The sequence below is a fragment of the Lissotriton vulgaris genome, chromosome 9 (genome assembly GCF_964263255.1).
Source record: "Lissotriton vulgaris chromosome 9, aLisVul1.2, whole genome shotgun sequence".
Lineage (NCBI taxonomy): Eukaryota > Metazoa > Chordata > Amphibia > Caudata > Salamandridae > Lissotriton > Lissotriton vulgaris.
The window spans coordinates 2,485,321-2,509,375 of NC_141697.1; the positions used below are offsets into that span (position 1 = coordinate 2,485,321).

Here is a 24,055-nt window from a genome sequence, read left to right on the forward strand (position 1 = left end):
TTCATACAGACCATTACAGGAGGATAAAATGCAGAACTTGCCAACCAGAAAAATTGTTGGGCTCGGCAAAGACACTTTGGGATGAATCCAAGGGCACAGATACAAATGTGTTAATATTCGGGGTACTTTTATCAAAAAGGTAGGAGAAACACACTCAGAAAGGGAAGGGCTTCGCTCATCATTAAGAGAAACTCTCCCAAAACTGATTTCTCCTCTACCGTCAAATAAGCCAATCAACCTTCTTCCCACCTTGCACCACTCCCATTTAAGGAAATTTATGGAGGCTCTGGTGAATCGGCCCACACCCTATCATCCAGGAGGAGCTAATGCAACTAAAAATAAACAAGAAAAAGATAATCTGGAAGTAAAAACAGAAGCGGAGGAGAAGTTGTGAGCCAAGCGCTTACACAACTCAAAAACTAAGAACAGTGCAAGATTCTGGCACACAATAAACAGCTTTCAGAACCCAAGTGCGCACAGAGTCAGTTCACATCTAATGGAAGAAGCCTGGGTATCCTACCTACGTCACCACTTCAACACAAAATCTGAAGGATTCACGATTGGGAAGCCCAAACCCAGACAACCAAAACAAACCATTTGACAATCTCCTCTTTCATATTTATGGCCAAACAAATGTGGAATAGAATAGCAAAAGGCAGGCTGGAGGGCGCACCGGGCCCTAACGGGATCCCTCCGAGCTTGTGGAAACAAGACTCGGTCTGCTGGGCAGCAGTATTAATACCACTCTTCGAACAGATCTTGGGAGCAGAAAGAATACCAGATTATTGGAGGTGGTCCATCCTATCTCCAATATACAAGAGAGGCAATAAGAATTAAGCAAAAAGCTACAGGCTGGTAGGATTAGTAGATAACGATGCTCAATACTATGCCGGCTTTCTCTTGGACGAACTTACAGATTGGGCTACCGAAAATCAGTCAGCCCCCGTAACCAAACAGGATTCTGCAAGGCATGGGAACTACAACGAATATTCGTGCCCTCTTTCTTCTAATGGACGCTATAAATGCCGAAAACCTGACACTCGTGTGTTTCATCGACTACTCCTCGGCCCTCAATCACATAGATTGAAAGAAGCTGTGGGCTAAACTCACCAAAAGAAATACACCATCTGCTCTCTTGAATCAGCGGATGCTTTTACATACCGATACCTGGGTCCAAGTGGAGCTCACAGTTGGTGACTGCCTGTCCAGAAAAATACCAACTACAAAGCGGCTAAAACAAGGGTGCGTGCTGGCCCCGACTTTGTTCAACCTCTTCATGGCAGAATTATCTACAGAATTGGACAATTGTAACTCACACGCCCCAAGAATTGGTGGTCTTCCCCTCGCTAGTCTACTGTACACTGACGACCTTGTACTGATCAGCCAAACTCTGATTGGTCTCCAACATCTACTAGACTCCTCTCAAAACTTCTCTGCTAATAATGGTCTAAGCATCAACTTAGATAAGTCTAACGTGATGCAATTAAACCCCCCAAAAAACCATCTAGTTAACGCTGGCATCTGGCAGGTCAGATATTAGAAATAGTCGAAGAATGCCAATACCTGGGGGTAATAAGAGACAACAAATGCACATTTCTGGCACAGAAAGAGGCCACCAAGAAAAGAGGAAACTCAATAGCGGTAGCATTAAAAAACATGAAACACCAAAATGCAGGCCCAAGCCTTTTGCCATGGCTCCAGGTGTTCCAAGCAAAGCTCAATCCCAACCATTACTCATGGGCTCGAGTGTCTGAGGGGATGGGATGCGGGCACCCTGGATTGTATAGTTTCAAGCTCTAATAAAAGAGAGAGGGACCCTCTACCAAAGGGTTGGGGTACCGACTATTGACTTTGTCAAAAAAGAGAAATTCTCTTTTGGCACATTAACTAGGACAGAACAACATACTCTACATCAATTCCTCAAACATAAACATATCAATCAGAGCAATGCAATAATTAACCAAATTCTGAAAAGACAAATAAATTCAATATGCACAGTTTATTGTTGTAATTAAAAATAGATTAAAAACATATTAAGAAAATATATAAAACAAGGGAAAACAGACAATATACATGGGAACAAATGATACACAGAAGTTCATCCAGTTAGTTCATAAAGCTCAAAAGAGGGGAGGTACAAAGAAGGTATATTCAGCACCAGTCAGAATACTCAATCAATATATGTTGGATTTCTCCCCCAATTTTCAATGCGTTTCGACGGACATAATATCATACAGCCGTCTTCCTCAGGAAAATATTAGCTGTCTTCCCCAGATAACTTTAATGGAGGGCCTGCCTTCTAGGTAGGGGATAGATACCTCCCTCCTCTCAGATAAAATCGTTTTTCCAGCTCCTAGAGGTGTTTATATTGACCTTTTTGCAGAAATTAAAATCCTTTTTATCTAGCTTGCACGCGGTAAACCGTTTTGATTCTCAAAATTCACTACTGATACAGCAAGCTTCCAGCGTGCAGCTCCCGTGGCGTGGGGTCCACTGAACACCACGGGAGCTGCACGCGGGAGGCTTGTCATTTATCTTTCTAAAAGGCAGCGTTTTTCAAAAGACTGAGAAGACTGAAGCAATCTCTAATATCTTAGCGCGCCTGTTTGGAACTGAATTGTTGTATCAGTAGTGAATTTTGAGAATCAGAATGGTTTACCGCGTGCAAGCAAGATAAAAAGGATTTTAATTTCCGCAACAAGGTCAATATAAACACCTCTAGCAGCTGGAAAAACGATTTTATCTGAGAGGAGGGAGGTATCTATCCCCTACCTAGAAGGCAGGCCCTCCATTAAAGTTATCTGGGGAAGACAGCTAATATTTTCCTGAGGAAGACGGCTGTATGATATTATGTCCGTCGAAACGAGTTGAAAATTGGGGGAGAAATCCAACATATATTGATTAAGGAGTATTCTGACTGGTGCTGAATATACCTTCTTTGTACCTCCCCTCTTTTGAGCTTTATGAACTAACTGGATGAACTTCTGTGTATCATTTGTTCCCATGTATATTGTCTGTTTTCCCTTGTTTTATATATTTTCTTAATATGTTTTTAATCTATTTTTAATTACAACAATAAACTGTGCATATTGAATTTATTTGTCTTTTCAGAATTTGGTTAATTATTGCATTGCTCTGATTGATATGTTTATGTTTGAGGAATTGATGTAGAGTATGTTGTTCTGTCCTAGTTAATGTGCCCAAAGGGAATTTCTCTTTTTTGACATTGTATAGTTTCAAGACCATTAAGAATGCTATTCGTCTACCTAAATATACTTCGCCAGCCCAAATAAAATTGAAATTTGGCCTGGGTACCACGCGGTATGGCCACGAGCAGTGCATGTTTAATCTGTGTGTAGCAAAACATTTCTGAAGGTGCAAGTTCGTATTGTTGCTGGAGATGTTTGAATGTGACTACGTCCCCCTTTGACCACATGTCACCCACCGTGGAAATGCCTATGGTGTCCCATTGTTCGAAGCCCTTGCTATTCTGAAGTCGCCCCAACCCCTTAGTGTCCCAGAGACGAGTAAGTTGGGTGAAGACCCCTGCCAGCCCAATTTTGAATTGCGCTGCATGCCATATGGTGACTGTGTGTTTTGTGGGCCCTATTAGCGTAGAGGTAAGTCCCTTATTGTAAAGTGCAGAGAGCATATTTCCTGGTCACAATAGAAACCTGTCCGCTCTGTATGCGGGGGTCTGCCTGCGGGGCATGTATCCACTGATTAATGACCTTTAATTGAGCTGCTCAATAATACAATTGTATATTTGTGGGTGCTATCACACGATCGTACCACCCACGGGTCAACTTATTCTGCGCTATACGCGCCGGTTTGTTACCCCATAACAGGGTGGATACTTGGGCTGCGACCTTCTTGAAATATCCTTGGGATGCGGGGAACGGCGTGTTCCCTAGTGCATATAAAAACCGGGAAAGTGCCATCATTTTAAAAAGTGCTGCTTTTCCCTGCAACGCCAGGGTTAACGATTCCCAGTGTGTAACATCTCTCTTTAGACGCTCCATTGGGGGCACCAGATTTCTTGAGAAGAAGTCATCTGGATTTGCTGTAATGTACATGCCTAGATATTTAAATGTGTCGTCCGTGACCTGGAGCGGGCAGTCAGCAGGGAGTTGTGGTGGGGGGGCCGTGTCATACGTATAAAACAGATTTGGACCAGTTTATGCTGTACCCCGATGCCCTTCCAAAAATCTCACAGATATTGAGGAGAACCAGTATTGAGCGACTGGGGAAGGCCAAGTATAACAATACATCATCTGTGTACAGGGAGATGCGGTCTTCCCACCCATCTGGCCACCTGAGGCCCCTTATCATTGGCTCCCATCTGATCCACGCCGCCAGTGGCACCAGCACCAGGGCAAAGAGCAGTGGAGACATGACAGCCCTGGCGTGTCCCCCTTGCAAGTGGAAAATCATCAGAAATGTAACCGTTGGCCGTAACGTGTGCTATTGTTTTAGTGTACAGGAGGCGAATCCACGCGCAAAACCTGGGGCCAAAGCCCAGATGGTGAAGCACTACGAATAAGAAGGGCCACTCAACCATATCGAAAGCCATCCGTGCATCCAAGGATAGCAAGACAGCTGGCTCTTGGAGATATGAGATTCAGGCCATTACCCCATGTAAGCGCCTCAGGTTCAGTCCCGTATTTCTGCCAGGCATAAACCCAAACTGGTCTGGATGTATTAGGGTCATAAGATCCGGTGTTAGCCTAATCGCCAGTAATTTTGCGAGGATTTTAGATTCCGCATTTATCAGCATTATCGGGAGGTATGAGGTACATTCTACCGTAGGTTTCCCTGGTTTAGGAATTGCCATTATAGTAGCTAATCGCTGATCGAGCGGCAATTCACCCATGTCCTAGCTATCGGAGTACATGCGAAGAAGGCGTGGGGCAATAGTGCCCTCCGTCTTCTTGTACAGCTCAATAGGCATACCATTCGGTCCTACCGCTTTGCCAGATTGTAATGATCGGATCGCGACTTGTAGTTCTCCCACCGGGAGGTTCGCCTCTAACTCAAGGACCGCCTCCGGGGTGAGCCTAGGCATCGGTATGTCTTTATTATAGGTCAATGCATATTCCATTATCATCATGGAGGATGAGGTATATACTTTCTGGAAGTGTTGTGCTAGTGTGCGGACTATCGCCCGTCGGTCCGTCGTCGTCTGCCCTTCCTCCGTCTGAATCTTTGCCATCCTTGTGTTACCCCGCTCCCTCTTATCGAGCCATACCAGAAGCTTTCTGGCTTTGTCTCCAGTTTCATATATTTTATGTTTAGTGGCCGTGAGCCTCAATCTGGTCTCCTCTCTAAGGTATTCTCTATACTGTTGGATGCATGTCATTAAGACGCAGTGTTTACACCGCACTACCATTATAACACAGTTATCACAACGCAAGTCGTTACAACGACTTGCGCTGTAAGCGCTGGATTTAGGAATAGTATAATTTACTATTCCAACTCCAGCCTACGTAACAGTAGGGAAGGTGTTGGAATAGAAAATTATACTATTCCTTAGTATATAGCGCCATCCAGCGCAAGTCGTTGCAACGACTTGCCTTGTGATGGCTGCGTCGTAATGGTAGCGCGGTGTAAAGCCCGCGTTGTAATGGCTGTCTCCCATACAGTTGCTGCCTGATGTTCAGCGTCTGGGATGTAGCTGGTGTGGGGTTAGTAGAGTGGTGTGTCTCAGCCTAGTGCAACTCTAGTTCAATTTCATACAGTTCTCGCTGTTTCTCCTGCCTATGCCCTGCAATAGAAACTATGGCCTGCCCTCTAATGAAAGCTTCATAGGTCTCCCACAAGATAGTCAGTGAGCGGGCAGTCAGCAGGGAGTTGTGGTGGGGGGGCCGTGTCATACGTATAAAACAGATTTGGACCAGTTTATGCTGTACCCCGATGCCCTTCCAAAAATCTCACAGATATTGAGGAGAACCAGTATTGAGCGACTGGGGAAGGCCAAGTATAACAATACATCATCTGTGTACAGGGAGATGCGGTCTTCCCACCCATCTGGCCACCTGAGGCGCCTTATCATTGGCTCCCATCTGATCCACGCCGCCAGTGGCACCAGCACCAGGGCAAAGAGCAGTGGAGACAGGACAGCCCTGGCGTGTCCCCCTTGCAAGTGGAAAATCATCAGAAATGTAACCGTTGGCCGTAACGTGTGCTATTGTTTTAGTGTACAGGAGGCGAATCCACGCGCAAAACCTGGGGCCAAAGCCCAGATGGTGAAGCACTACGAATAAGAAGGGCCACTCAACCATATCGAAAGCCATCCGTGCATCCAAGGATAGCAAGACAGCTGGCTCTTGGAGATATGAGATTCAGGCCATTACCCCATGTAAGCGCCTCAGGTTCAGTGCCGTATTTCTGCCAGGCATAAACCCAAACTGGTCTGGATGTATTAGGGTCATAAGATCCGGTGTTAGCCTAATCGCCAGTAATTTTGCGAGGATTTTAGATTCCGCATTTATCAGCATTATCGGGAGGTATGAGGTACATTCTACCGTAGGTTTCCCTGGTTTAGGAATTGCCATTATAGTAGCTAATCGCTGATCGAGCGGCAATTCACCCATGTCCTAGCTATCGGAGTACATGCGAAGAAGGCGTGGGGCAATAGTGCCCTCCGTCTTCTTGTACAGCTCAATAGGCATACCATTCAGTCCTACCGCTTTGCCAGATTGTAATGATCGGATCGCGACTTGTAGTTCTCCCACCGGGAGGTTCGCCTCTAACTCAAGGACCGCCTCCGGGGTGAGCCTAGGCATCGGTATGTCTTTATTATAGGTCAATGCATATTCCATTATCATCATGGAGGATGAGGTATATACTTTCTGGAAGTGTTGTGCTAGTGTGCGGACTATCGCCCGTCGGTCCGTCGTCGTCTGCCCTTCCTCCGTCTGAATCTTTGCCATCCTTGTGTTACCCCGCTCCCTCTTATCGAGCCATACCAGAAGCTTTCCGGCTTTGTCTCCAGTTTCATATATTTTATGTTTAGTGGCCGTGAGCCTCAATCTGGTCTCCTCTCTAAGGTATTCTCTATACTGTTGGATGTATGTCATTAAGACGCAGTGTTTACACCGCACTACCATTATAACACAGTTATCACAACGCAAGTCGTTACAACGACTTGCGCTGTAAGCGCTGGATTTAGGAATAGTATAATTTACTATTCCAACTCCAGCCTACGTAACAGTAGGGAAGGTGTTGGAATAGTAAATTATACTATTCCTTAGTATATAGCGCCATCCAGCGCAAGTCGTTGCAACGACTTGCCTTGTGATGGCTGCGTCGTAATGGTAGCGCGGTGTAAAGCCCGCGTTGTAATGGCTGTCTCCCATACAGTTGCTGCCTGATGTTCAGCGTCTGGGATGTAGCTGGTGTGGGGTTAGTAGAGTGGTGTGTCTCAGCCTAGTGCAACTCTAGTTCAATTTCATACAGTTCTCGCTGTTTCTCCTGCCTATGCCCTGCAATAGAAACTATGGCCTGCCCTCTAATGAAAGCTTCATAGGCCTCCCACAAGATAGTCAGTGAGCGGGCAGTCAGCAGGGAGTTGTGGTGGGGGGGCCGTGTCATACGTATAAAACAGATTTGGACCAGTTTATGCTGTACCCCGATGCCCTTCCAAAAATCTCACAGATATTGAGGAGAACCAGTATTGAGCGACTGGGGAAGGCCAAGTATAACAATACATCATCTGTGTACAGGGAGATGCGGTCTTCCCACCCATCTGGCCACCTGAGGCCCCTTATCATTGGCTCCCATCTGATCCACGCCGCCAGTGGCACCAGCACCAGGGCAAAGAGCAGTGGAGACAGGACAGCCCTGGCGTGTCCCCCTTGCAAGTGGAAAATCATCAGAAATGTAACCGTTGGCCGTAACGTGTGCTATTGTTTTAGTGTACAGGAGGCGAATCCACGCGCAAAACCTGGGGCCAAAGCCCAGATGGTGAAGCACTACGAATAAGAAGGGCCACTCAACCATATCGAAAGCCATCCGTGCATCCAAGGATAGCAAGACAGCTGGCTCTTGGAGATATGAGATTCAGGCCATTACCCCATGTAAGCGCCTCAGGTTCAGTGCCGTATTTCTGCCAGGCATAAACCCAAAATTAAATTAAAAGTAAATTATACTATTCCTTAGTATATAGCGCCATCCAGCGCAAGTCGTTGCAACGACTTGCCTTGTGATGGCTGCGTCGTAATGGTAGCGCGGTGTAAAGCCCGCGTTGTAATGGCTGTCTCCCATACAGTTGCTGCCTGATGTTCAGCGTCTGGGATGTAGCTGGTGTGGGGTTAGTAGAGTGGTGTGTCTCAGCCTAGTGCAACTCTAGTTCAATTTCATACAGTTCTCGCTGTTTCTCCTGCCTATGCCCTGCAATAGAAACTATGGCCTGCCCTCTAATGAAAGCTTCATAGGCCTCCCACAAGATAGTCAGTGAGCTAACTGACATAACGTTTTCTTTGAAGTAGTGTTTTGTCACCTTAACAACCACTTTTTTGATCTTTGGGACCTGTAAATAGCCGGGGTAGATGGGGTAGATTTGCTTCCGAGTTTTGTAGTGATATGAAAAAGTCAATAGTACCGGGGAGTGGTCCGAAATGCCCCTAGGTCTTATTTCTATACTTTCAACGCTCTTAAGACTATCTGCCCTGGCCAGGAAGTAGTCTATTCTAGATAGACTGTTATGTGCCCCCGAATGGAAGGTGTAGTGTCATGTCGTAGGGTGGTGCCGTCTCCACACGTCAGTAAGTCCAAGTGCCTCCATAAAACCCTGCAGGCGAGACACACCAGGCACGAGCGCCCTCACCGAGTATCTGTCTAAGGTACCATCTTTAGTCGCATTGAAGTCCCCCCCTATCAGAAGTTCCCCTTCCGGAAAGTCAAGTAAAAATTTGCTACGGGCTGGGAGCGCTATTGCATGCAGGGCGGGAGGAATGTATACTGATACCACATTAAAAGATCGTCCCTCCCATTGACCCATTAGGGCCGCAAATCAACCTTGATCATCTGTTTTTGTTTTATGTTTTATAAATGGGGATTGTTTTTTCACCAGAATGCCAACTCCTCTGGAGCCAGAAGAAAATTCTGAGTGCACCTTCATTTTATACCCCCACCTATCCATCGCTTTACATGCGGTCCCAGTGAGGTGTGTTTCTTGCAGTAGGGCTATCGTCGGGGCGCAGCGCTTCATTCTTTGTAAAACCAGGCCTCACTTTATTTTGTCCCCAGGCCGTGCACATTCCATGTGAGCAATGTCAGAGGGGTCACCTGGGTCCTGTGGTATGACCCCGAGTCGTGATCAGCTGGGGCTTGTAATGCCATGCCTATTGAAATACTGGGGAACGGATACTGACTCATGTGTATACTTTATATTTCGACCAATGTGTGGGAATGCTACACTCCTGAAATCACAGCTGGGAACCACAACCAATAACGCACAGAACCATGTAAACTGACCCTTCCCTCCAACCTGCCTCCCTGCCCGACGGACTCATAACTGCCCGCCTCCCCAACTTAGCAGAGTGCTCAGTCCCAAACCCCGAAAAAGTACTTGCGTGTGGGAGGTGAGAGGTCCAAGGACGGATGTAGTCCTTCCCCATCCCAAAGACTGCTTTTGCTTTAGAGTTTGGTTCAGATCTTTGTGCAGGTAAGTCCACGTGTGTGCCTCCACACCTCACCCAATCTCAGTGTCCAACGTTCTCGCTCAGTCTCACTCTTTGGCCTCACTTTGTTGCAGACGTTCTTCCCCTTGCTGCTGCCCACGATCCCCGGGGTCATCAGTCATCTCGCGACGTTGCTGGTTCCTCTTCAACCGCTCGATCCAGTCGTGTGCCTCCTCTGGCGTGTCGAAAAACCATATTTTCCCATCCGCTACCACACGCAGTTTCGCCGGGAATAACATCGAATACGGCAATTCCCTGGTTCTCAGTTCTTTCTTGACCTCCATGAAACTCCTGCGGCGCTTGGAGACCAGCGCTGTATATTCCGGGATGAATGACACAGTTGAGTTCTGGATACGTAGCGGCGAAGCCACCCTTGCTGTTTGCAATATAGCGTCTCTATCTCTGAAATTGAAGATGCGAGCCAGCACAGGTCTAGAGGGGGCCCCGGGTTTGGGCTTACCCCCCGGCACCCTGTGGGCCCTTTCAACAGAGAAAAAGGTTGACAGTCCCCTGGGTTGGAGTCTAGATTTTATGAGGTCCTCTACATACAGGTCCATTGCCGGGCTCCCTTCATTTTCGTGAATTCCCGTAATTCTGACATTGTTGTGTCGAGAGCGTCCTTCTTGGTCGTCCAGTTTTGCTGCCATGAGTTTTTTCTCTGTCTCCAGGCGGTTCACCATCTGTATCAGGGCCGTAGTGTCTTTCGTCAGAGATTTCGTTACTTGCTCGACTTCCGTGACCCTGGCCGTCATTTTTTGAAAGTCCGCTCGCAGAAATGAGACATCCGCTGATATCGTTCCCACTGTTGACTGTACACTGGTGAGGGCGGCCATTATGTCCTCCACAGTCACTTTGTGTGCACCTTCCTCCCCAGGGGCCCTTTCTGCCGGGTCCTTACGTTCAGGCAGCGGCGGAAATTCTTTGGCGTAGGCAAACTTGTCCAGTTTGGACTGAGTGGTCGTTGTGCGTGGGCCACTGCCCCCCATCTTCTCTCAGACGACTTTGCGCTTTCTGGTACTGGCCGCCGCCTGCCGCAAAATCGCATGCCTTGCGCGGCCTGTCGGTTTTCCCACTGCGCCACTGTCAGTCAGTCAAAACACTTTGTTCGATTATTTAAAATCATAAAAGACAAGGTTACAAACATTTCATATATATAAAATCAACAATAACAATCAGTATACAAAAATACCCATAATTTCATTCAATAAATAATAAAATCAGACAGGATTGTTAAGGATGGCTAATCTTTTAGTTTTGCTCCGAACAGCAGCCACCAAAAAACTGGCAACACAAAAGATGTCGCGAGTGAGCGCAGGCCTAACTTGTAAAAAACCTACCTCTCTTAATATTGGTATTACATTTTTTTGCCGAATGTCAGAGTAGAACTCACAAAACATAATAAAGTGCAGAGTGTCCTGGGTTGAAAAATTATCACAATGACATGGATTAGAGTTTTCAGATTTACCCCAGGTAGGAAAAAAAACTAAAGTTAAATGAATTAAATTGAATTGAAATCTAACCAGAAGCTGGAAATGAAAAGGTCTAATTACAATTTTTAAATACGGCTTAAGTGAGGGAGTAGTTAATAACACATAATTAAGCTTTACAAAAGGTTTCTGTAGCTCCTGCTCCTCACGTTCCATTGCTAACATATTTAGAAAACTAGTCTTTGTCCAGCTCACATCCTCATTTTTAATTCAATCTGGTGATGTGTAAATCTCGGGCGCCCTAGTCTTGTAAACATTAGTCTTACATACACAAGCCAGGGAACCCTGTTAGCTTTATCCATAGATACACAATCACCTAAAATCTGATGATTCAATGTAATTTCTTGGTTTAGCCAGGTCTTTACCCTACACATCAGTGGGACAACTTTCAACATATCAGTTACATATCCCAACCCTAGTTCAGTATGTATTGAAAAAGTTGGGGTAGACTGGGGTACTGAGAGAAGAGATCTTAAAAACTTGTTTTCCGCAACTTGGATCCTGTCCTGCAATGTGTGGCCCCATATAGAGGAGTTATACGTGGCTATAGCCAAACATTTAGATTTATACATTTTCAAAAGTGCCTTCACTGGTCTTGCCCCCAACCGTTTTGCAAAACCCATGAGTGCTGAGGTAGACCTGGCTGCAACATTACTTTTGAGCTTTCGTTGGGGACCCCAGGTGCCTCTTTCATCAAAGAGGACCCCTAAATATGTAAAAACGTGCACCTTCGTGACCTCAGCTCCATTACAAAAAAAGATTACGACTTCAATTTCCTACAATGTTTCCCAACCACCATGTGCGCTATACAAATACCCGAACTTGAACTTGACTTCTTGATATTTACTGTCAAATCCAAGGACACCATAAAATCCCCTAAGGAGTCCAGCAGCCTTTGGAGACCAAGGCCCGTACGGGCCAATAGAACAGTGTCATCCGCCTACAGGAGAACCGGAATTACCGAGTCTCCTATACGCGGAACATCCAGGGAGTCTCCTCCTAAGGATTCCACCAGAGCATTAATATATAAAGTAAAAAGGAGGGGGGCAAGGATACACCCTTGCCTAACACCCCTCTCTGAACTAAAGTAACTAGTGCACCTACCATCCCGTGTAACCCTGACTGACGCTAAAAGACCCCGGTGTAAAACGGCTAAAAAATTAACCAAAGGTGGATCAATGCCTAAGTCTAATAAAATTGACCACCGTTTTGCCCTATTAACCAAGTCAAAAGCTGAGGAAAGGTCCATAAAACCCATATAAAGGGACCCTTCCTTAGCCACTGTGTATTTACTTATCAAAAGCTGTAGATTCAGGCACTGATCAAGGGTGCTTCTCTTTTCCCTAAGACCATATTGGAGATTAGAGAGGACTCCCCTGCTATCTAACCAATCCCTGAGTTTATACAAGATGACTCTGCCCAAGATTTTTACTGCTGAGTCTATCTAAGAGATTGGTCTGTAGCATGAAGGGTCCCCTCTCTGCCCCCTTTTAAAAACCGGGATGATAATGGATGTAGCCCAGGAGGCAGGAAACCCATTAGAGCCTGAGGCATTATAAACATTGATTAAAATCTTAGCCCAGAATTTAGGTATATTCCCGTACAAATCCGCCGGGACCCCATCCGGGCCCGGTGCTTTATTTTTTGACATATCCATGATTGGCCTTTCTACTTCGGCCACTTCAAAAGTTATGGGTGGCAAAGGCTGTGTAGAAATATTATCACCTACCAGAGACCCCAGGCCCTGATTTCCATAGATCTCCCTAAAATGTAATAGCCATTGATCATCTGGAATGATACAATCCAGGGATATGTTCTCTTGCCCCGAAAAAAAAGGATGGTTAATAGTTGACCAAAATGTACCACTGTCCCGCAAGACTTCAATTGATAAGAGATTGTTCCACCGTTCATCTTTAATTTCTTTTTTGCGTTGGGCAATAGCCAATTTGTATGTTTTCCTCAAACTAGCAACGGATTCCGTTTCTTGGTCTTTCCTTCAGGGCTTGAAGCAGAGCACCATGTGCCTTGGAACAGCTTCTGTCAAACCATCTTTCTTCCTGATAAGGTCTTAATTTAGTTTTAGGATCAAAAAGTATTGGGAGGAACTCTTTTTAGGAAAAGGGAATGGGTTTGTATTCAACAAAAACACGAGTCCCTTTTCCTTGTTTTATAAGCGGTCATCTATCCTAAAGCTGCTATAATGGCAGCCGGTATGTTGGGTATAGCATAGAGTCAAAACAAATTAACAAATTTACATGTACACAATATAACCCTTCTATATCAAAATGTTGTATATTTCTAAATGAATAAGATCAGCAGACTACAATGACCTACCGTATGGACGGAGTTGCTATCACCTCTCATTCAAAAACAGTCTGTGCTAGGTAAGCCCATAAGGATAATTCAGCCAAAGGATGTCAGCAACTGTATCAGTCTGTACTGTCAGGTGGTCACTTCGGGGTTGGGAACTCCCACTCCCCACTCAGACACAGGCACTCACACGCAGGGCAGGAACATCAGGTACACCAACACTTTGCAGTATGATCTAGAAAAGAAGCAAGCATCACCCTTCTTGCAAAAAACAGTTTTAAAAAAAGGACATGTTCTCCTTTTTAGGTCGACCCTGGGGAACGCATGCACTGCTCTGCGAGCCATGCTGTATTGGAGTATGGAATAGAAGACCCACCCACTCTCCGCCCATATTTGTCATTGGCTTGTGTCATTGTCCTACGTAAATGCTGGCTTCTGATTCGTTAATAGGCTTGTTAGTCCCTCTTTAGTACCGCCTTGTCTTCATTCGCAACCTCCCATGAGGACTGGCCCTTTTACTTTGGTTGTTACACTGCGAGTCTTTTTTAGTCTGTAAGCTCTATTTTCTTTAAATAGTTTCTCAGTTCAGAATTGTGCGTCACCACCTCTGTCGCCAAGAATTTAGCCTTTTTATCTGTAAGGAAATTGAAGCATCTGTCTAGTAAATTTATGGGACAATGAGTGTCTGCATGATACACAGTGGCTGTGCATTGCAGTAACATGTCCCTAATTTGTTGTCACAACTCCTTGTTCCACTTCCTAAGTGAATCCTGTACCTCATTCACCTCAAACACCACCCCTGGATTTTCTACTGGGACCTGCACCAGCTGTTCTTGCAAAACTGCATTTCTGTCTATATGTACCACTCAATCACATTTGCTTCTTTTGCATTTTCTGTTCTGTATAACTCAAAGGAATTAATCATCCATTGCATTAGAGAAATTACAAAATCATATTGTGACTTCTGTTCATCTGACCAGTGTCTGTCAGCATGCAAAAACACAAAAGCAACTGTATCTGCACCATGTCTATTAAAGCACAAAAACACACAAACAACTTTATCTGCCCAGGGTCTGTCGCAGTGAAGTGACACAAAACCAACTGTTTTCCAAAGGGAATAAACCACTCTCCAGCACTGTTCAATGTTTCAATCTAAAAGCCCAAGAGCACCCTCTTCTTTCCGTGTTTTCCCCACATACTCCAAGTAGCACACTGCCCCTGAACTGTCACATGTAACTCAATGTCTTCTTTCTGTACTTGCCACATGTCTGAAACACATTGTATCGCCTCTTTTGCAGATTCATGTGCACATTGCTGCTTCCCACCCCACTCACTCACGTTTGAAAATAGCATTTTTCATCATTTCTTCTTTCAGTTTCTGCATAGTGTCTCTCCATGTAAACCAGAATTTTTCACTCACTGACCCGTCTGACTTGCCACTGCATCCAGCAATCGCTACTTGTAACAAGCTGATTTGTTTATCTTCTCTGTAACTTCAAAAATATTCCTGCACATTACAGTCAAGGTTAAGCGCAGAAAACTGCTTAATTTTCTCGATTCACTATCACTTCAGAGGCTCCTAAATCAAACAAACCTGCATTCCATGCTAACAAAGCCTCCTCCGGATTCTGCTGAAGTCTTTCCAAAATGGCCTTAATTTGTGGCTGAGGAAAGTCCTCCATAGAATTAATAAAAGCTCCTGTTAGCATTGTGAATTAACCTGCAGCTCTCCTTGAACTACATTCTTTGTCGGCGATTCACTCTGGCTATCTGGGAAGTCCAGTAATGCAGACTGCGTCATACACACAGTATCTCGATGTTGCACTGCCTGGTACACTGCAACTCTTTTTTTAATGATCTATTTTCACACATTAATATATCAGAATCGTCTTTAGGTTTAACCAACTCCTGTTGTATTTCATTACTTTCTTTTTCTAACTGCATATTTTTCATACATGCTGCGATAAGCATTCAAAAGAAAATAATTTTTCTCTCTGACGTGCTAAGCTCATTTTCCTCTTCAAAGGACACCTTTTGCAAACATTTTAGTACCTGTGCTTGCCCCTCGTCTGTTAAACATACATCAGAGGCAACTTCCCACCCCAATAGCTCAGTTGACATCTGGGACTCTGCAACTGAAAACATTGACTTTTTAGAAGACATTTTCCCCTTTCCTTTTTAAAATCACACTCCACCCACCTTTTAAAATTGTTCCCCACTTCTGGTACAAGTTTGTCCTGCTTCTCACTCCCAAGGCCTAGGGAATCGCTGGGAGCAGTCGGGACTAGCAATGCTGAAGTCGGGAAAAGCCAGCGGGATTCGGGTGCAGCGCTTAAAGCACACGCATGCACCAATGCAAAGTCAATGGTGCGTAAAAGTTACACAAATAGAGTTTAAGGATACTTCCGCTGAACCTAGAAGGACAAAACTTTAGACACAGACCCTAGAGGTGTGTACCAGTGTGGGAACACCGGCGTTGCTGAGTTACCTCACCCACAGGAAGCGGGTGCATAGGGTCGAAGTGGCGTCGGGTTTCGTCACGCAGGTTGTTGGTGCTTGAAGCTGAAGATGCTGCAGGCGATGTGAAGGAGCAGTGTCCGGTGTGATCCAAGGGTGTATCAGAGTCGTAAAGTACCTGAAAGCAGAGGGGACAGAGTCTGGGTCACTCAGCAGTGACCAGGGTGGAACCAGGACGGAACCAGGCAATGTCAGGCGCAATCAGGTGGTGGTCGAGGAGCTTCTCTCCGCTGCCACGTGGGCTCTGGGGCATCTGCGACGTCCAGGAGCGGGTCACGAGCTGTCCCACGCAGGCTCTCACGGTCGGTGCTGTCGGCTTCAAGATCGGAGCAAACAACACTTGGCAAGAGCAATCCACGCAGGAATGGAAGATTGCTTCTCACTCGGACCAGGAGGGTCAGAGCGGGTGCTCCTTTTCAGAGGAGCTGGTGCAAGTCTGGAGCAACCAGAATCGCAAGTCGGTTTTAGGTTTTCGTCGGCAGAGGGGCCACAAGCCAGCTGGCAAGTGACCGGGCCAACACGTCAAGCCAAAGTAAGCAGAAGGGCCCCACGCAGCACTCGTCGAGTGTAGAGGGGTGAGCTTCGGTGCAAGAGTGGCTCAGGGTTGGGGCTTCTCAAACCCCGGTGTACAGCTTCGAGGGTCACTCGTGGGCTGCACGGTCAGCGTCTCGTGGTCTTTTCAAGATGGCGTGCCCCACGCTTCCGGTCGCCTCCACGGGTCTCAGCTGTGCAGGGACTGTGGATCGGGCTGTAAGAAGGCAGGCAAGCTTGATCTCGTCGATCTCTGTTGCGCGAGTTCCGGCGGGAACTGCAACAAAGCAGACGTCGAGGTGCTGGATGGTGCCTGTTTGCACAGGGTGGTCACTCCCTGACCACAAGGGAGATTCTTCAGTCTTCTACGTTGAGTAGGATGTCGAAGGGTCCAGAGTTTCGTTTCTTATGTTTCATCAGGATAATCTGAGTGCGTTGGCACTGCTCCCATTCTTATACCAATCTAGGGGGCTGGATTACCTGCTAGGTCCCCTCCTATGGGTGGGACCCAGGAAGGGGGTGGATACACCCCTTTCCTTTGATCCAGGCCGCGCTGGGACAGGGGCTGGGAGGCCCCAGAACCGGTTTGGCCGAATTATGCAAGGGGCAGCCTTGTGCTCCCCAGGCAGTGTCTGGTTTCTTTCAAACCTCCCTGCTACAATCCACTATCTCCTGTCTGGGGTGGTGTAACACCTCCCTGCGACAGGAAAGCCTTTGTCCAGGCCTCCTCTGCTGAGTTTCGGTCGGCAGCAGGAGGTCAGACTTGTGTCTGTGGCAGAAGCATCCATTATGTGGATCTGAGGCTCTTTTAAAAATCAACCGCGTTTCAGTAAAGTAACATGTCTTCTCCCTCTAGAGGGGTGGAATGCTATCCCCGTCGACAGAATTGTCGAGGGGATAGTATTCCAAATCGTATGACACCTTACACGACATGTTTTGATACAGCCAAACTAAAGTTGCTATATAACAGCGAGGATTATAATGCACTTAATCGTATATGGTTTGGCATTATCCCGGAACAGCTTAGGGAGTTGTTCCCGACAGCTGCAGACAGGCTCAGCTCATGCCAGAGCTCCATCTCACATTAAACCACGCACTCTGCCTCCAGGATTGATGAGGCCTTCCATAGGAGTGGCTCACAGGTTTATATGTGTCCAGATATAGGTTTAGATATAGGTATACTATATCTAAGCAAGGGGTGATTACACCAACTTGCCCCAGCTGAGTGATCAGCCAGTTGTGTCAATTTAAGAACCAGCCAGGGGTGGCAAAAGCTATGCTTCAGCCCCTGGTAGGCCTTGGTGGCACCTATGCCCTGAGCACCTATAGTGCATGGTACAGGGGCTGACAAGGAGTCCATTTTCCACTGGTGGTATGTACCTATAGCACATGTATTACGAATTTAGAGAGAGAACAGCAGGCTGGGGGTCTGATTAGCAGGCCCACAGCCTCAGTAAGTCGAAAACCAGTGAAGCAAAAAGCAAAAATTGGGGTGACCATAGGATAGCAGACCCTACTCTCCTACACAACCCCCCGCCCCCAAACGCAGGGTCATTAAACTTAACCATGACCAGATAAGTCTTCATGTTCTAAGTGGAAGTACCTTGGAGAGACTATCTGCATTACCATGGTCAGTCCCTGGGCGGTGCTCCACTGTAAAGTCCATCCCCTGTACGGAAATGGACCACCTGAGCAGTTTGGGATTTTCACCCTTCATCTGATTTAGCCACAAGAGGGGCTTATGGTCTGTCTGAATTAGGAAGTGAGTTCCAAACAAGTATGGCCTCAACTTCTTCAGGGCCCAAACCACAGCAAAGGCCTCCCTCTCAATAGCTGACCAACGTTTCTCCCTGGGGGTCAGCCTTCTGCTAATAAAAGCAATGGGCTGGTCTTGACCATCTTGATTAAGTTGTGAAAGCACAGCTCCCACCCCCAACTCGGAAGCATCTGTCTGTACAATGAACTGTTTGGAGTAGTCAGGACTCTTCAGGATAGGTGCAGAGCACATGACCTTCTTCAGGTCATCAAATGCCTTTTGACAGCTAACTGTCCACTGAACCTTTTTGGGCATCTTCTTGGATGTCAAGTAATTCAATGGTGTCACAATGGACCCATAGTTTTCCACACATTTTCTGTAATACCCAGTGTTAGAAATGGGATCCCTGGCTGGCCAGGGCTTTCGCCAAAGTCAGTCAGAGACCACCACTCCTAAGTCAGGGCAAGGGAGTTACACACCAAGGTAACTCCCACTCGCCCTCTAGGTAACGTGGCGCGAGCAGTCTAGGCTAAACTTGGAGGCGATATGAGTTAAGTATTTGCGCACGCACCCCAGCAACAACACCCAAGGCCCACCACAAAGGAAACTCCACACAAGGTTATATAAAAAATAGCCTTTGTATTCCAATAAACATACATTAGATAAAACACACACTTTACATTGTGCCAGAGGCACGGGCAGAATTTACAGGGGATTATGTACAAGACAGGGCCACCTGGACCACTGTCAGGAATCAGCACTTTTGAACTTAGCACTTTTTAGATCATAGAATTATCACTGTAGCACAAAAATAACATACAACCAGTCACTACTGGTACCAGGTGAGCACCACCTATGCAACCCTCACTATCTTAGGAGATTACACTAGGGAACCTGGGCTCTGCTAGCACCACCTGTACTAGCAAGAAGGAAACCACCTAAGTATTGCTATACCTGTAGGGGTCTAAGGAAGGAAACACATGATGCATCACAATACATTCAGCGGTGTAAAAGGACAAAGCACAAGAGAACACATGATGAATAATCTACCCATTCAGAGGTGTAAGCAAAAACACACAGTTGCGCAAAACTCAGAAAAGTCACCACCTGTGACAGTCCCTGTGTCTAAATGTCAGGGCCTAAACGTGGCAGTTGCCCACAAAGTGCTGGGCAACTGATGCAGGGAAAGTTAGCGCAACGTTGGAGCCTCGTGGGCTCAAGAACCACCACTGTGGCACTGATGAGCCTCCCTGGGCTCTAGAACAACGAACTGGCATCCTGAGCCTCTCTCAGGCTCTCAGACAAGAATGGGCACTCGAGCCTCTCAGGGCTCGCAAAGCAAATGGCACTCTCAGAGCCTCTCTGGGCTCTTAAAATGACTGTGGGGGCAAGAGCCTCTCTGGGCTCGAAGAACAGGGGTGCCCCTGAGCCTCTCGGGGCTCGTCACGTATGTGGGCAGGGGGGGGCCCTCTCGGGGGACCCCAGAACAACTGGAGAGCCACTCGGGGTGTTAAAAAGGGTTCCAAAGACAACCGGTAACCAAAGACCCTTTTATGTTGCCCGGCGGTATCGCCTCTATGACCCACCAATATTAATCAATGAAGAAGCAGGCGCTGGAGACTGGAAGGCAGGAAACGAGGATTTTATTCTCTCCGGAGGAGAACACATCAATTCAGACAGCAAGTATCGTCACGAGGTGCTCTAACCACATCTCTGAGGCCTGGCCTCTTATACTAGGGTTTATGACCTTTATTGCACATAACACATTCTCGCAATACTTTAGTACTTGAAAGAACATCCTCGGAATCTCCCCTTCAGACCCGTTCCCACATACATTTACAGTTGGATTCCCCACCCCGGTCACAACAGGTGATGGTTGTCGCACAGCAGGGCATTCCGCCGATTCACGGAATGCATGGGGTTGATCGGATCTCATGGGGTGGGGGCTTTGATCGATTCGGGGGTCTTTTGATGGGGAGGGGAAGCTTCCTACTGTACGGGGTAATAAACAGTATCCGCAGAGCCAGGTGGCGGCCTGGGAACAGGGAAGACAAACGGGGACACAGGAAAAAGGGGGTTTGCATCAAAAGGGTTTGAGGCCATGAAAGGAATGAGGGGAGGTGTCGCGCTGGGAACAGGATGGGATTCCGTGGTGAAGCTGCGCTGAAGAGGGGTTTATGACCCAAGGCATGAGAGAGCGGGGGTTGTCAGCGTGCGGGGGAATGCTTGCGAGGTTAAGTGAGAGAGAGAGACGCGCTGGCTATCAGCGAGGGGCAGGGAGGCCATGGTGCTCAAAATGGCTGCCGCTTACGCGCACGAATGGGCTTGGAAAGGGGCAAGATGGCGCCGATAATGTTGACGTTTTGCAGTCTAATCTTTAACAGTCCTCCCTTTTCAACATATCTTAGCCAACTTGCTTACTCAATGTCAATCTTCATCAAATTCCTAACCTCGGCATCATATATTGCTCTCATACGTTCGTTTTCAAAGTCCACAGTCTTAGGGCAAATACAATTTACACATAATGTACACAGGGGTGGTAGACATTGAATTCCTAAACATAAACCGCATAGTACAACCACAGGAATCAGGATAATGGTGAATAGTCTCCAGCCCCAGTTTTTAACGGTGCTCCAGAACCACCCACCCAGCGACCATTCTTCTTGTTCTTGGTGGACTTCTGAAGAGAGTCTATGAAGATGTTCGATGGCCTTGTACACTGAGGGTGAATTGTCCGGTATGTACGTACAGCAGCTGGACCCAATAATGCGGCATGCCCCACCACGATCCGCAAGAACCACATCCAGGACAAGGCGGTTCTGGAGGGCCACCAAGCGGCCCGCTTGAAGTTCAGCGGTGTTGTTAGCAAGGATACCCGCTGTGATGTTCATTGTTGTCTCAACTGCTTGAGTCAGATGTCGGATGGCACGGCTGTTTGCCATCGGGCCCCAGAGGGGGACAAGTCCTTTCATAGCATCGATGAATTGCGCTCCTGTTGAATCGGCTTGTTCGATGTCCTTGGCTCGTTTTTGTCTGTGATGATTTGCTGGTGCCACATAAGTCGGAGGAAGGATGAAGGAAATGAAACAAGTGCCCCCCCAGCCTTTGGGGAGCCAGGTGTAAGCCTTCGTGCCGCAGACGAAATACGTGTTTGGAGATGCCACAAAGGAAGGTGGGTCGATGGAGTCCAGAGTTCTGGAAAACCGGCAGGCACTGTGGCCTACCAGCTGAGTCCCAAGCCCTTCCATGCGCATGTGGCCGGTGACGTTGATGACTGACAGGGCCACAGTCAGAGTGGCAGCCGTTCGTTTTCGCAGGTAGGAGAAGGTGGTTCTGGTTGGATTATTGAACACTTGCATTTCAACTTGTTCTTTAGCAGGGATGTCCAAGTGGACTGTGTTGTTGTTGGTCTGCGGGCAGAAGTGCGTCTTTGTTCTGTTCCGCCAGACCCCGTGGTAGAAATGCGTTACGGTTTTGCTGGAGGTGGCATTGTCTTTAAAGCTTTCTTGCAGAAGCATCAGCCAGGCAAGACAGGAGCCGTGAACTGAGAAAGGTGAAGGGATGAATGGTATCGAGTGTCCAGTGGCGTGGGGTAGCAACCCACAGATCCAACAGTTGGTGGCATTGGTGGCAAGGTTGTGCTGGTGAAGTAGTTGCACGAAGGAGTTATTCCAAAATTCCTTTCGCCTCTCTCTGAGTTGGGGAGAGAGCGAAATCAGATAATGTTCCTTCATGGTGGTAGGCTGGACAGTGGTCAAGAAGGTTTCGTGAGCAGGTGCATTTTCTTCCACAATCCAGAGTGTGGTCATGAGGAGAAAGCAGAAGAGGATTGTGATGAAGAGCGCAATAGTCTTTGGGCTATGGAGTCTGTCTGCTTTTGGGTTTCTGCGGTGGGTATTTCCTGTTACCTTCATCATCTTCTTATTTGGCGCTTCCATCATCTTCTTATCTGGCGCTTCCATCATCTTCAAGGGGCTCGGTAGCGGGCAGAACCACAGACTTTGTTTTGCTTCTCTCCAGGTAACCCTTGGTAGTGTTTAGGTCACCGTTCTGAGATTTAACTCGGTCCGTGGTCTACTTAGCCGAGACTCCCCCCTTTCGACGCAGGAAATACCCTTCTTTTGATGGCACTGTGGGATCAGAGAATTTTGAAAGTTCAAGTGTGTCGGTATCAGGATAGCAGGTTAGTGACGGTCGGTCCTTGTTCAGGAGCTCTTCTTGGCTGTCGATGTTTTCAGTCGAGGTCAGGGTCGAGGAGATCTTCTTACAGTGGTGTGCATGCAGCCAGTTGCGTTTTCCCTCCACCCGTAGTGCTGTTCGGGTGGTGATGAGGACTTGCCAGGGGCCCGTCCACCGGGGTTCCAGACTCTTGGCACGCTGGAAATTCCGGATCAGGACAAAATCCCCAGGCTGAATGGTGTGTCCGGGACCCCTGGAAGTGTCAGGGATGGCATGCAGCACCTGTTGATGGATAACAGACAGCGTTTTAGTCAACTGACATAAGTAATCAGACATTAGGACGTCCGGGACGTCATGAATGGAAGTTGGTTTCGGTGCAGACCAGACATTCATAGGCCGGCCGAAAACAACCTCGTATGGCGTCAAGTGGTGTTTGGTGGGGGTGGAACGCATTGAAAGCAACGCCAGGGGGAGTGCGTCTGGCCATTTCAGTCCTGTGGTAGCTACTATTTTGGCCAATTTTAGTTTCAGTGTGGCGTTATGTCGTTCAACTAGTCCAGCAGATTGGGGGTGGAAGACTGCGTGGAACTTTTGTTTTACACCCAACCCCTTCAAAATGAGTTGGATAACTTCGGCTACGAAGTGGGGGCCATTGTCGCTCCACAAAATTCGACAAAGGCCGTAACGGGGGAAAAACTCCTTTAACAGTACTTTTGCTGTGGCCATAGCAGTGTTGTCACGGGTTGGATATGCTTCCACCCATTTGCTAAATGCGCATACCACCACAAGTACATATTTCAGGCCTTGACATCTGTCTAGTTGGATGTAGTCCATCTGCAGGACTTCAAATGGGTGATTCGGGACCCCGAACCCTCCCCGGGGTACTACAGTTCCTTTCCCGGGATCGTGTTGCAGGCATATCAAACATTGTTGGACCAGGCGTTTGGCGGACTCTGTGATCTTATCATTGTGCCAAACTCTGGAGACAAGTTCAATCATGGGGGCTGATCCTATGTGGGCAGGGGAATGTGCCATAGTCAGTATGGGAATCAGATATGAGTCAGGTAACAACCATTTGTTTGTGTCTTTTGTCCGCCAGCAGCCTTCGTCATCTTTCAATCCCACCCGTGTCCATTCAGTCAGTTCGTGTTGTGTGCTAGCCATTTGAATGTCTCTGATAGTGTCCCTAGCGTCAGACCATTTTTCTGCTTGTGACCTGGTCACGTACATGCGTGTTGTCGTCCTATTTTCAGCTGTCGTTCGGGCAGTGATGTCGGCTAGTGCATTCCCCTGTCCAATAATGTCTGTCACCTTTTTGTGTGCCTGACATTTGATGACTGCAAGCTTTTTGGGGAGAAGGACGGCTTCGATCAAGGCGGAGACTAGATCCCCGTGCAAAATGGGGGTGCCGTGTGAGGTCAAGAATCCCCTCTCCCTCCAAAGGAGCCCAAAATGGTGAACCACCCCAAAGGCATACTGGCTGTCGGTGTAAATGTTTGCTGTGGTTCCTGCTGCTAGAATACAGGCTCGTGTCAGGGCAATCAGTTCCGCTGCCTGGGCAGATCGTTGCGTTATGCGGGCTGTCTCGACTA

General features: G+C 47.3%; 1 protein-coding gene across 1 annotated transcript in view; it reads left to right on the top strand.

Moving 5' to 3' along the window:
* FSIP1 (fibrous sheath interacting protein 1) overlaps positions 1–24,055 on the top strand; it is an 898,930-nt gene that overhangs the window by 90,833 nt on the left and 784,042 nt on the right. The gene's annotated exons all lie outside the window — the stretch shown is intronic.